The following is a 13,864-nucleotide window of genomic DNA, read 5'->3' on the forward strand; positions in this document are numbered from 1 at the left end:
CCCCACCATACAGCCATTATACCCATCCCCCATACACCCATTATACCCATCCCCCACCATACAGCCATTATACCCATCCCCCACCATACAGCCATTATATCCATCCCGCCATACAGCCATTATATCCATCCCCCACCATACAGCCATTATACCCATCCCCCCACCATACAGCCATTATATCCATCCCCCACCATACAGCCATTATACCCATCCCCCCACCATACAGCCATTATACCCATCCCCCCACCATACAGCCATTATACCCATCCCCCCACCATACAGCCATTATACCCATCCCCCCATACACCCATTATACCCATCCCCCACCATACAGCCATTATACCCATCCCCCACCATACAGCCATTATAATCCCCCCATACAGCCTTATATCCATCCCCCACCATACAGCCATTATACCCATCCCCCCACCATACAGCCATTATATCCATCCCCACCATACAGCCATTATACCCATCCCCCACCATACAGCCATTATACCCATCCCCCCACCATACAGCCATTATCCATCCCCCCATACAGCCATTATCCATCCCCCACCATACAGCCATTATACCCATCCCCCACCATACAGCCATTATATCCATCCCCCACCATACAGCCATTATACCCATCCCCCCACCATACAGCCATTATATCCATCCCCCCATACAGCCATATCCATCCCCCACCATACAGCCATTATACCCATCCCCCCACCATACAGCCATTATATCCATCCCCACCATACAGCCATTATACCATCCCCCACCATACAGCCATTATACCCATCCCCCCACCATACAGCCATTATATCCATCCCCCACCATACAGCCATTATATCCATCCCCCCACCATACAGCCATTATACCCATCCCCCCACCATACAGCCATTATATCCATCCCCCACCATACAGCCATTATACCCATCCCCCCACCATACAGCCATTATATCCATCCCCCCATACAGCCATTATATCCATCCCCCACCATACAGCCATTATACCCATCCCCCCACCATACAGCCATTATACCCATCCCCCCACCATACAGCCATTATACCCATCCCCCCATACAGCCATTATACCCATCCCCCACCATACAGCCATTATATCCATCCCCCACCATACAGCCATTATATCCATCCCCCCATACAGCCATTATATCCATCCCCCACCATACAGCCATTATACCCATCCCCCACCATACAGCCATTATACCCATCCCCCCACCATACAGCCATTATATCCATCCCCCACCATACAGCCATTATACCCATCCCCCACCATACAGCCGTTATACCCATCCCCCCACCATACAGCCATTATATCCATCCCCCCATACAGCCATTATATCCATCCCCCCACCATACAGCCATTATACCCATCCCCCACCATACAGCCATTATACCCATCCCCCCACCTTACAGCCATTATATCCATCCCCCACCATACAGCCATTATACCCATCCCCACCATACAGCCGTTATACCCATCCCCCCACCATACAGCCGTTATACCCATCCCCCCACCATACAGCCATTATACCAATCCCCCCACATACAGCCATATACCCATCCCCCACCAACAGCCATTATACCATCCCCCACCATACAGCCATTATACCCATCCCCCACCATACAGCCATTATACCCATCCCCCACCATACAGCCATTATACCCATCCCCCACCATACAGCCATTATACCCATCCCCCACCATACAGCCATTATATACCCATCCCCCCACCATACAGCCAATTATACCATACCCCACCATACAGCCATTATACCCATCCCCCCATACAGCCATTATACCCATCCCCCCATACAGCCATTATACCCATCCCCCACCATACAGCCATTATATCATCCCCCACCATACAGCCATTATACCCATCCCACCACCTTACAGCCATTATACCCATCCCCCCACCTTACAGCCATTATACCATCCCCCACCATACAGCCATTATACCCATCCCCCACCTTACAGCCATTATACCCATCCCCCCACCATACAGCCATTATACCCATCCCCCACCATACAGCCATTATACCCATCCCCCCACCTTACAGCCATTATACCCATCCCCCCACCTTACAGCCATTATATCCATCCCCCCATACAGCCATTATATCCATCCCCCACCATACAGCCATTATACCCATCCCCCCACCATACAGCCATTATATCCATCCCCCACCATACAGCCATTATATCCATCCCCCACCATACAGCCATTATATCCATCCCCCCACCATACAGCCATTATACCCATCCCCCCACCATACAGCCATTATACCCATCCCCCCATACAGCCATTATACCCATCCCCCCACCTTACAGCCATTATACCCATCCCCCCACCTTACAGCCATTATACCCATCCCCCCACCTTACAGCCATTATACCCATCCCCCCACCATACAGCCATTATACCCATCCCCCCACCTTACAGCCATTATACCCATCCCCCCACCATACAGCCATTATACCCATCCCCCACCATACAGCCATTATACCCATCCCCCATACAGCCATTTATATCCCCCCACATACAGCCATTATATCCATCCCCCACCATACAGCCATTATATCCATCCCCCACCATACAGCCATTATATCCATCCCCCACCATACAGCCATTATACCCATCCCCCCACCATACAGCCATTATATCCATCCCCCACCATACAGCCGTTATATCCATCCCCCCACCTTACAGCCATTATATCCATCCCCCACCATACAGCCATTATACCCATCCCCCCACCATACAGCCATTATACCCATCCCCCCACCATACAGCCATTATACCCATCCCCCCACCATACAGCCGTTATATCCATCCCCCCCCCTTACAGCCATTATATCCATCCCCCACCATACAGCCATTATATCCATCCCCCACCATACAGCCATTATACCCATCCCCCCACCATACACCCATTATACCCATCCCCCACCATACAGCCATTATACCCATCCCCCCACCATACAGCCATTATATCCATCCCCCACCATACAGCCATTATACCCATCCCCCCACCATACAGCCGTTATATCCATCCCCCACCATACAGCCATTATACCCATCCCCCCACCATACAGCCGTTATATCCATCCCCCACCATACAGCCGTTATACCCATCCCCCCACCATACAGCCATTATACCCATCCCCCCATACAGCCATTATACCCATCCCCCACCATACAGCCGTTATACCCATCCCCCCACCATACACCCATTATACCCACCCCCCCACCATACAGCCATTATACCCATCCCTCTGTACCCTGGGTGCTGCTTGATGGAAGGACGTGGGTGGGGGCTCTCATTCCGAATGGAGAAGGGTGTTGTGTAGTTCTTAGGGTAAGATCTAGATTTTCCCGGGAAGCATGTGGGGAAAACGGAACATCCACCTTGTGGCTGCCACAAAGGCTTTCTGTCTGAGCTCCCTCAGGGAGAAGAGAAGGGAGATGAGAGGGGTATCGATTGTTCTCTGGTCTCATGCTTGACAGCTCCTTGGAGGTAGCTGAGAGACAGCAGGTTGTGTTTAGAACTATAGTATATCTTTCTTACTCTCTCTCCCACCCCAGGACCAGGAAGGGAGGATTTGGGGGAGGGCCATTGCAACCTGCAGGTAGTTGGTCATCCTTTTGCTGGGCACTCTGCAATCTTGGGCCTGCTGGGGCCCCATGACATGCCAAGGCACGTGGCAGGAATCCTATGACAGGAATTTACCCAAGGGAACATTGTTCCTGTCTTGAGCCATAGATGTGCTCTGCATCCATCTAATACTTGCCCCAAGAGAGGTGGGAAAAGCCCTCCTGTGAACACTGGCCTTGAACTTGTGCAGACTGTCACCCTCCTCTGTGGCTATGAATGCCGCTGCTCACTCACCTGATGCCTTCGGTGCTCCCAGAGCTTCAGGCTACCTGAGGCAGAGCCTCCCAGCCTGTATGATGGTACCCTAACCTCAGGCTGCAGTGGACAGATGGGAGGTGGATGGTTGGACAGACGGATGGAAAGCCAGGTAACGCTCAGCTGCTCTTCAAGCCACCTAGTAAAGTTAGCTTTGCACTTGAATGCTGAGACGTCCTCAAGAGCCTCAGAGCTTAGCTCTGGAGTCCGCCTCCTGGAGAGACTGAGCGCCATTTTCTGCCACTTTCTCAATCTCCCATCTTCCTGCTATTTCCAGGGGAGCATCTCTTAGGTTTGCTCCTGGAGCCATGCTGCCTCAGAGGCAGGAAGTCTTGCTCTGTGCTTTCACGGATGCTCAGAAAGGTGTCAGAAGCCCCAATCCCTTATCTCTCAGCCTTTGGCACTCACCAGGTCTCTGCCCTTCTATTCCTTCTGTTGAGGCCTCTGTCCTCTTGCTCAGTCCATTATTTGAGACTGGTCACCACTTCTCTGGCAGGATCTTGGCTACTGCATCAGCTCTAAGTCCTGCGTGTCTCTCTGTATCTTCTCTGGAAAAAAAATGCACGACAGCAACCAGGTGTCTTCGTTTTATATCCCTAATGCCCAGCATAGGACCTGTTTTAGAGGACATATTCAATGAGAATCTGCCTAGATGGACAGTAGATGGACAAATGAATGGATGGATGAGTGAATGCGAGGATAGATGGGTGGATAGGTAGATGGATGGATGATGCATGAACAGATGGGTGGATGGGTGAATGGATGGAAATATGGATGGATGGATGGATGAGTGGATGCACGGATAGGTAGGCTCATGGGTGGGTAGGTGTGTGGATGGACAGGTAGATGGATCGGTGAACAGATAGGTGGATGAATAGGTGAGTGAAAAGACTGATGGGTGTATGTATGTATGTATGTATGTATGTATGTATGTATGTATGTATGTATGTATGTAGGTAAGAATAGACAGATAACTTGCCCATTGTCTGCATGAGTCTTAGGAAGATGTCTCCTAGCAGGGAAACCTGAGTGGAAACTTGAGATGGCTCCACAGTAATGTCAGTTCACGTTTGTGCTTTGCCTTCCTCGTTGGTGGATGTTTGTTGCTATGTGAGTCCCAACCCCTGGCTCACCCTCCCCTTGGCTCCTATTTCCTGCCCCCGGCACAGGCCTGTCTGTGCTACAACTTAAGTGCAGGGCTTCTCAGCAGGACTGCTGCTCTCTGTGTGCCGCCTTCAGTGTCCACAGGCTCAGATAAGGAGGAACTGTTTTGGTCCTGGTGGCTACAAGCATAGCCAGACGTGGAGAGTGAGAAGGTCCAGGCAGGACAGCCTCTTGACCTCGACAGGAGCAGACAGGGCTGGGACTGAGCAAGAGCCAGAGCTAGGCCTGTGCCATGTGCGATCACATGGAGCAGTGGGCAGAAAGGTGGTGGCCAGGAGCTGGGCTCCTGGAGGCAAGGCTGGCTTTGCCTAGGTTGGGAGGTAGCGGGAAGGAGAGGGAGAGAAGAAGGAGGAGGAACCAGCTTGCTTTGATGGAAGAGGTCTGGGCCCCATTCTTACTGGACATACCATCTGGGGGATGTGTTTAGATAGCAAGATTGTATGTGTGTGTTTGCATGTGTGCAGTGTGTGTGTGTGTGTGTGTGTGTGTGTGTACACATTTGGTATATTTACAGGGATATGTGCATGTAATAAGATTGTGTGTGTGTGTGTGTGCGTATGGTGAAATAGTATGCATGTAGTAAGGTTATGTGTGTGGTAAAGTGTACATGTGTGGTGAGGTGGTATTTGTGTGTATGTGGTAAGGTGCTGTACATATGCATGTGTGTGGTATGTAAATTACTCGGGACACACCTGGCAGGTGGCATGGAGGAGCCCTGAGAAGGTGGCGGGGACCTTCTCTTTCATGGTGGGCTGAGGTGTGGGCAGCTCTCAGGCTAATTTGGGGCTCACGGCTCCAGTTATAGTCTTCAGGCTGCAGGCTGTCATGAAGGTGGAAACACAGTTCTAGAATTGGAGCAGCAAATTATGGCCACAGCCCGAAGGGGAACGTGTAATTTCTGCAGCTGCACAGGGCTTTGGCACTATGTTTAGCCGTATGTGTTCCTTCGCTCTGGTGACCTGCCTGTCCCCTCTCACCTTCTCTGAAAAGGAACACTTTCAAAACAACAGTGAGGACACTGAGGGGTCAGGGCAAGAAGGGGACGGGCAGAGCCATCTTTGGCGATCTAGGGGCTGCTGGTGGCATGCACCAGTCTATTCTGGAAGGTTCTACTGTGGCCACTATTGGTCAGCATCCCCAGCTGGTTGCCATTTAACCTTTCCTACTTTCCCACACGTAGGCTCTGGAGCACCTCAGTCAAGCTTCCTGCCCAGAGGGAGAGGGCTGAGAGTCCAAAGGCCACTATAGGTCTCAATAGAGCCTCTCCTACACTCTGCCCTATGCCTGACCTTTCCTCTATACAGAAGGGAGTCTGGACTGGGAGTCACCATTTTGAGGGCCTTCTTGGAGCCTCTGAATCACTGAAGAGGGAGGCTGGTGCTGTGGCTGTGGGTTCCCACTGCCCTCTGGCTCCTCCAACCTCACCTCCCATTTCTTCTGTTGCAGGGGCCTGTTTTCTGGCCTCTTTCTCTCAGATCTATTGTGTTGCTTTTTACTTCTGGACCCCTCCCTCCCTCCGTCTCCTGCTTTATCCAGCTGTTCACCCAGCTGAGCCCTATCTCATCCTGGCCCCTTGCTATGGCTTCCAAGCATGTCCAAGGCTTTCCTGTAAGACATCAGATTACAGTCTGGGAGTTACCAAGCGAGGACTTATGGTGGGAAGGCGTTTCTAGGAGAGGCGGCAGGGCTGTACTGCGAGACTCCTTCAGCCTCCTTCATGTCTGGAGAGCCATGTGGTCCCTTGCTTCTGGAGGATGGAAGCCTTGCCCTTGCTTGGCTCGCCTACTTGGTGTGTGTGGCCATGTTAAGCGACAGAAGGAGCAAATGAAGGGATGGTGGGGATTAGAAATGCCTCTGGAGCAGGCAGAGTGGCTGAGCAGGTGGCACCTGCACAGGTGGCAGCAAAGGCCACAAAGTAGCAGCAGGAGACCAAACTGGGCTGGCAGGGCAGCAGTCAGAGCATTTAGGCTTGGACTCACCTTGCTTGCTGTTGCTCTGGGCCCTTGTGATTCAGAGAGGTCCTGGAGCTGTCCAAGGTCACATAAATGGTTGGTCCATGGAGCCAGGGGTGTCCAACTGGGGACTGCATGCTCTTCCCCCAGCTGGTGCAGAGGGTGCCTGGAGGGAAGGAGGGAGGGAGGGAGGAAAGGGAGAGAGGGAGGGAGGGCTGGTCAACCTCTCCCCCCCCCACCCGCCCCAATCACAGGTCCTCAAACTCACCCTTGGATCCTGTTGCTAACTGGCGTGTTTAATTTGTAGCTTGCAGATGGGCTGTCAAGCTTGGCCCCCACTAACCTGGTGCCTTCTCCATCCAGTCCTCATGTATGTATTATTCACTATTTGTTGGCTTCATTTTCCTTGGCGTGTCTGGGAACAAGAGTGAAGAGTAGGGAGGAGAGGAGACCTTCCTGATCCTGGTGCAATCACGGAGGGGTGGGGGTGGGGAGAAAGCTCTTGGGTGCAGACCTGGAAACCTCTGGCTCTCAGGAGTCTCCTCTAGAGCCTAACTTCAGCACTGATTATCCATGTGGGCCGGTGTTGGGCGTGGCTACCAGGGCCAGAGGAAGTGGGCATGTCCCCAGCTTCGACCTTGCCCTCTAGGACCTGGGGGCCTGAGAAGGCTCTTCAGGTGGCAGCAGGCTAGCCCCCCTTGTTCCTCCCAACACACGAGCGTGAGTGTGGCTGAGGACTCCGCGTGGGCCCTGGTGTATTCTGAGTCCAAGCGGTTGGGGGCAGTGTCAGCACCGTGGTGCCTAGCAGGGCTACTGTCTTTGTGTCTCTGCTGATCTACCAGCTTCAGGCTTCTTTCTGAGTTATCTTTTGTGGAAAATACAGACAAGATGGAGTGCAGGGCAGAGGTGAAGGTATCGGCATCTCCATTCGCTGCCGAGGCTGTTGTATGTCCTTGTGTATATGTCCAGTTTTACAATGTTGGAGTCCTACTGTAATTCCTTATAATCGGCATTAAAGAGCTTAAAAAATACAAGATGAATGCGCTGCCACTCCACACACGCATGCGTACACACATGCGCATGCGCATGTGCACACGCACACACACACACTCACACACACACACACACAGGCTCACTCACACTCATCTATGGCTGAACGTCAGTCACATGGACCCTCTGGAAGCACTAACTGTAATTCCCACTGTTGCCCTCTTTTACATCCCTAGAGAATTTAGTTGACTGTCCATAGGGCCAATCATGTAATGAATATATCCCTAGGTGTTTTGTAGTCTTTATTACTATTATCAGTGGAGTATTTTTTTTTATGATGTAATTCTTGCCTAGGAAATCCTCCTGTCCCCTCCTCTCCCCTCCCCTCCCGCCCCCCCCCCTTCCCTCCCCTCCCCTCCCTTCTGGTCCAGGAATTAAACCCAGGGCCTGTGCATGCTAGGCAAGTGCTGTACCACTGAGATACACCCCTAGCTCATGAAACAGTACTTTTACAAACTTGTGTTTCAACTGTCTCTTTATTAAGCCTCTTCCTTTTAGCCCTTACTGATATAAGAAAATTTCTAGATGGATCAGACTGTTGAAACAAGCATGGCTTTATTCCTCATACCTATCTGTCTGTCTATCTATCTATCTATCTATCTATCTATCTATCTATCTATCTATCTATCTAATTTTCCATTTCAGAATAATATTTGACAGCAGAGGTGCCACTGAGAAAAGTTATTTGGCCATTACTTAATGAGAATAGTTCTATTATTTTCTTCTAGCAGTGGTGACAACTAGCTGTTTCATACAGATAGTCTTGGCTTTGTCAGGATTGTGTCTTTTATTGTTAGTTTTCCAACAGCTTAAGATTGGAATGAGGACTGGCAGGATGGCTCAGTGGATAAGAGTGCTAGCTGCACAAGCCTGAGGACCTGAGTTCAAACCCTCAGCACCCACATAAAAAGCCAGGCATGGCCATGTGAGTCTACAACCTGTGTGAAGAGCATGGTAGGCAGAGATAGGAGGATCCCTGGGCTTGGCTGGTGGCCAGCTTATCTCTGGCTTCAGAGAGAGATAGAGATAGAGAGAGATGGATGGATGGATGGATAGATAGATAGATAGAGATGGATGGAGATTATACACACACACACACACACACACACACACACACACACACACACACACACACACATATATATATATATATATAGAGAGAGAGAGAGAGAGAGAGAGAGAGGCCCTGTGTCAAGGGGATAAGGTGCACATCGATGGACTAAGACACTTGATGTCTTTCTTCAGCCGCCACATGAGCACATGGCTTGCATACCTGCACATACATGTGTCTATAGCCATCCGTCAAAATACAAAAGACCAATAAGTATAAGACTTCATTCTTATCGGTGTCATTTGGTATTTCTCAAGATGATACTTCTCTTTACACTCTTTTGATACGATAACACACAATGGCCCTGTGTCCCCGGGGTAAACTGAAGTCTCCACTCTGTCAAGGGCTCATAGCTTACTGAGGCTACAACCCTTTTCTTTAACACAAGCAGGTGGTCAGCCGGCTGATCAGGAAGATTGGTTAGCCTAGATCGTTACTGCTCCTGCACTGTGAACGCTCATCTACCAGTCATGTTCTCAGATGCCGCGAAGACATCTGAGTGTAGAGTTCTTTGAACATTTAAGATCTGTTTGCCATCTTTATGCCATTTTGTTTGTACTTAAAAAAAAAAAAAAAGAAGCTGAAAGCATTAAATTCAAATGTTATAGTTTTGTCATATTTATGTCATTACATTATTAGCACAGCTGGCATGAAGAGGCTGGAGGCAGACGCATTTGACTGTGGTCGCCAACACAGCTTGCTTGCCGGGAGCTACTGCAGGTCTTCTGCTGGCGCTGGCCTCTGTGTGGCAGACGGCAGAGAGTGTAGAGGGCGTTTCTCCATCCCATTCAAGGGATATCCAGAAGGAGATATTCTTTCGTATAGTGAGCTAATCTTGCTGACACTTGCGTAGAATTCCTGCACCTCGCTGGTGTTGCTTTGCGCGGTCTTGGCTAGGTTTCGGTGCCACAGTTATACTAGCTCCCAGCATGTCTTTTACACCCGCCACTTCTACCTCTGCTGTTGAGCACGAGGATTGTTTTTCTTTTTAATTTCTCTCCCTCCCACACTGTGTGTGTGTGTGTGTGTGTGTGTGTGTGTGTGTGTACATTAAAGGCTAGATCTGCATTTGAATGAGAACATGCGTTTTTGTGTTTCTGAGTTTGGTTAATATACTTTTCACATCTACCCATGCTCCTGCAAGTGTTATGATTTTGTTTTTCTCTCTAGCTAGCTGAATACAACTCCACCGTGTAGATGTATTGCATTTTCATTACCTGTTCACCTGCCCATGTGTATCTAAGGCCGGCTCTTCTTCTTTAGAGATGCATTTTTCAGTTAGCTGTTATGCATGTGTAGGTGAAATCAGTACTTGTGTATGCTGCTCCTATTTTTAAGACCTTTCCTAGGACTCTTACTCAGCCTACTGATTCAAGTGTTCTGAGTTTTAGTCAGTTATATACTTTGTGATTAATCACATTTGCTTCTTTAAGTTTGTCTTTAAAAAAAAAAAAACCTTGATTGTTTCCTTTTCTTGCCTTATTGTACTGGCTAGAAAACCCCAGCTGGCTGCTTTGGGTGACTTACTATTGGAAGTATTCTTCTTTCTGTTCCTGCTTTTTAAATGAATGTTTTTGGCTCATCAAGGAGTATGAAGCTGATGAGGCGAACGGTGACTAGCTAGCTAGTGTTTGTTGTCAGGAGTGCTGATTTCATCGAATGCTTTTCCTGTATCTGTCGAAATGATCATGTGATTTTTCTCCTTTGATCTGTTAATGTGCATCACTTTCACCTATTTTCCTTTTCTTTCAGTTTAGAAACAGCTTCATGTGTTTGAAAGGAACCAACATAGTCAAGACTGTTTTTTTTTTCAGCATTTCCAGATTCCATTTCCAGATATTTAGTTCTTTCTTTCTTTCTTTCTTTCTTTGTTACCTTGCTCTGCCTGCCTTAGAACTCACAGAGATCTGCCTGTTTCTTCCTCCCTAGTGCTGGGATGTATGGCGTGTGCTCCACCACAGGATTTCTTTTTGCATCTCTTTTATGAATGATAACAGTTTGAAACTTGTCCTCCATGCCCGCCACGTTTTAGTGTCCGGGTAATAGTCATCTTATAAAGTAGCTTGGGTGACAATGAGCTTGCTCTGGTTTCTAAGAAGACAGAATAAGCCTGGCCTCATCACTGCCTGTGTTTGGCAAATCCAGCTGTAAAGCTGTCTAGACTCGGCATTCTTCTTGGGATATTTTAAATTGCTGTTGTAATTTTAAGAATCTTTATAGGACCTCTGAGATTTTCTGCTTCTAGGTGAGTCACTTTTGGTGATTTATATTTTATAGGAATGTATCCATTTCCTCCCCAGATATTGGCATGGCATCTTTCATAATGCCCTCTTAACTTTTCTAGCCCTTTCCTTCCCATCTAGGCCTGTCTCCTTCATTTTCAAGATTTTATTTTATTATCGTTGTCAGACTTTGTCAGATTATTTTCATAATTTTCAAAGAATCAAATTTTCAGTTGATCTTCTGTTTTGTTTCCTTATTTCCTAGCTGATTAATTTTTTATTATTTCCTTCCTCCTATTTGGGGGTGTTTATTATATTTTTAACCTCTATGTAAACATTGAAGGCTATAAAATTTCCTGTTAAGTATTGTGTTATGCTTCCCAAAGGACTTGGCAAGTAGTTTTTCCCACCCCCATTTCTCTGTTCCAAATATTTTTGTATTTCTATTATTTCATTTTGACACCTAAGTTATCTAAAAAAGCATTTTGGAAGCTCCTAAATTATATTTTAAATTATCTTTCTTCTGTTGTTGTTGATTCTGGCTTAGCTTAGCTGTTCTGTGGTCCAGAGAATGCCGTCCATGTGTAATAACACTAGGAGTGACCTTTATGGCCCAGGAAAAGGTCTGTCTTTATAACTGTCTTGTGGAAGCCTGAATAATGTGTATTCTTCAAATGTGTTTTACAGGGCACACATATCCTTAGAACACTTTGTTAATGTCTTATTCAAACTTGGGTTCCTCTGTTTTGTTTCATTTTTAAAATCTCTCTCTCTCTCTCTCTCTCTCTCTCTGTCTCTCTCTCTCTCTCTCTCTGTCTCTGTCTCTCAGTCTCTGTCTCTGTCTGTCTGTCTGTGTGTGTGTGTCTGTGTGTCTGTGTGTCTGTTTGTCTGTGTCTGTGCAGGTGCCTAGAAGAGGACAGCTGATCTCCAGGAGCTGTAGTTACAGGTGGCTATGAGCCACCTTACGCATTCACTTTCTTTCTTTCTTTCTTTCTTTCTTTCTTTCTTTCTTTCTTTCTTTCTTTCTTTCTTTCTTTCTTATATAAGGTTTACTGTGCACAGTACCCAAGGCTATAGGCCTGGCTGGCCTGGAACTTGCTCTTGGTTTCAGACTCACAGAGAGCCACATGCCTCTGCCTCCCAAGGGCTGGAATTGAAGACATGTATCATCCCTGCCCTTGGATTCTGGGTTCTTTTTTTTTTTTTTTTTTTTTTTTAAATGAATCACTCTGTCATTTTGTAAACTGATTATTTGGATTGATTGCCATCTTACTTTGTATTTTTATTAGCTTGCCCCGTCTCTCTGCCTCTGTCTCTCTCTGTGTCTGTCTCTCTTTGTCTCTCTGTCTCTCTCCTCCTCCTCTCTCCTCCTCCCTCTCTCCTGTCCTCTCTCATTTTGCCCCTGTAAAGTTGTGTGTCACTTTTATTCTCTTAGTGACTAGTATAGAGTTCTTTCTTTTTGTTGTTTGGGTCAGACTTTTACTAGGTGGCACAGGCTAGCCCTAGCTTCAGATCTTCCTGCCACTGCTTCCCGAGTAAAGGGAATTATATGTGTGTAGCACACCCACTTTATTTAATCTTAGTCTTTGACTCAGCAAAGTCTAAATTAATTCACCTGTACAGCTTCTTCCACAATGTGATTACTAGCTTAGGGTGCTCTCTAAATAATTGCACTTTTGTTGGGCACTTTAGTTTCACCTCGTAAACTGCATTTAAGCCTGTTTTTGTTTTGTTTTGTTTTGTTTTTTAAAGTAATCTGCTTTTCTCTTAGAAAAGTTCACATTTGCTATTCCTTTGTGTGGCAGCTTCCGTCCGCTTATTTTACTTTTTCTTCAAGTCCAATCTTTTGAGATTCTTCTGTGGGAGTCAGTTGACTTCATGCTTTTCCACTTTCTAACTGTTTGAAAATGCTTTTATTTTGCCCTGTTTTGAGGACTCCAGTCTCGCTGATGTTATTTCTGTCAACAGTGTCTCTGGTTTCAGCTGTGACGCTGTCATTCTAACTCTGAAGACATTTCCGTCTTCATTGGTTTTGGGGTAGTTTTCAATTGTCATCTCTTCAGATGTCATCCAGCCCTTGCTCTCCCCACTATTCCCTCTGGGGCACCGAGAGGACACACTGTGGACCTTCCCAATCCTCTGTGTCGGCTACATTTGCAAGTTACTTCTGAAACTTTATTGTGGCTTCTGCATCCATAGGCGCAAACAACACAGACTGAATGTAGTTAAGACCGTGCCCATGGCAAATACACACAGGCAGCTCCTCACTCAGTGCAGCGTAGTAGCTGTTTATGTGGTCCTTGCTTCACACGGAGCAGCACAAGCAATAGAGAGGTGATTGACAGTTCACAGGAGGATGTCAGAAATGCAAATTATGCATCATCATAGGCTTACGATCATCCAGGGGTCCAGCGGAAAACATGATTTACTGTGTTCACCT

The 13,864-nt window shown here is 47.7% G+C and overlaps 1 protein-coding gene across 1 annotated transcript in view; it reads left to right on the top strand.

The window, feature by feature from the left end:
- The window catches only part of Dysf (dysferlin), a 205,008-nt gene that overhangs the window by 143,481 nt on the left and 47,663 nt on the right, over window positions 1-13,864 (top strand). The window lies entirely within an intron of this gene.

This window comes from Acomys russatus, chromosome 13 (genome assembly GCF_903995435.1).
Source record: "Acomys russatus chromosome 13, mAcoRus1.1, whole genome shotgun sequence".
Taxonomy (NCBI): Eukaryota; Metazoa; Chordata; class Mammalia; order Rodentia; family Muridae; genus Acomys; species Acomys russatus.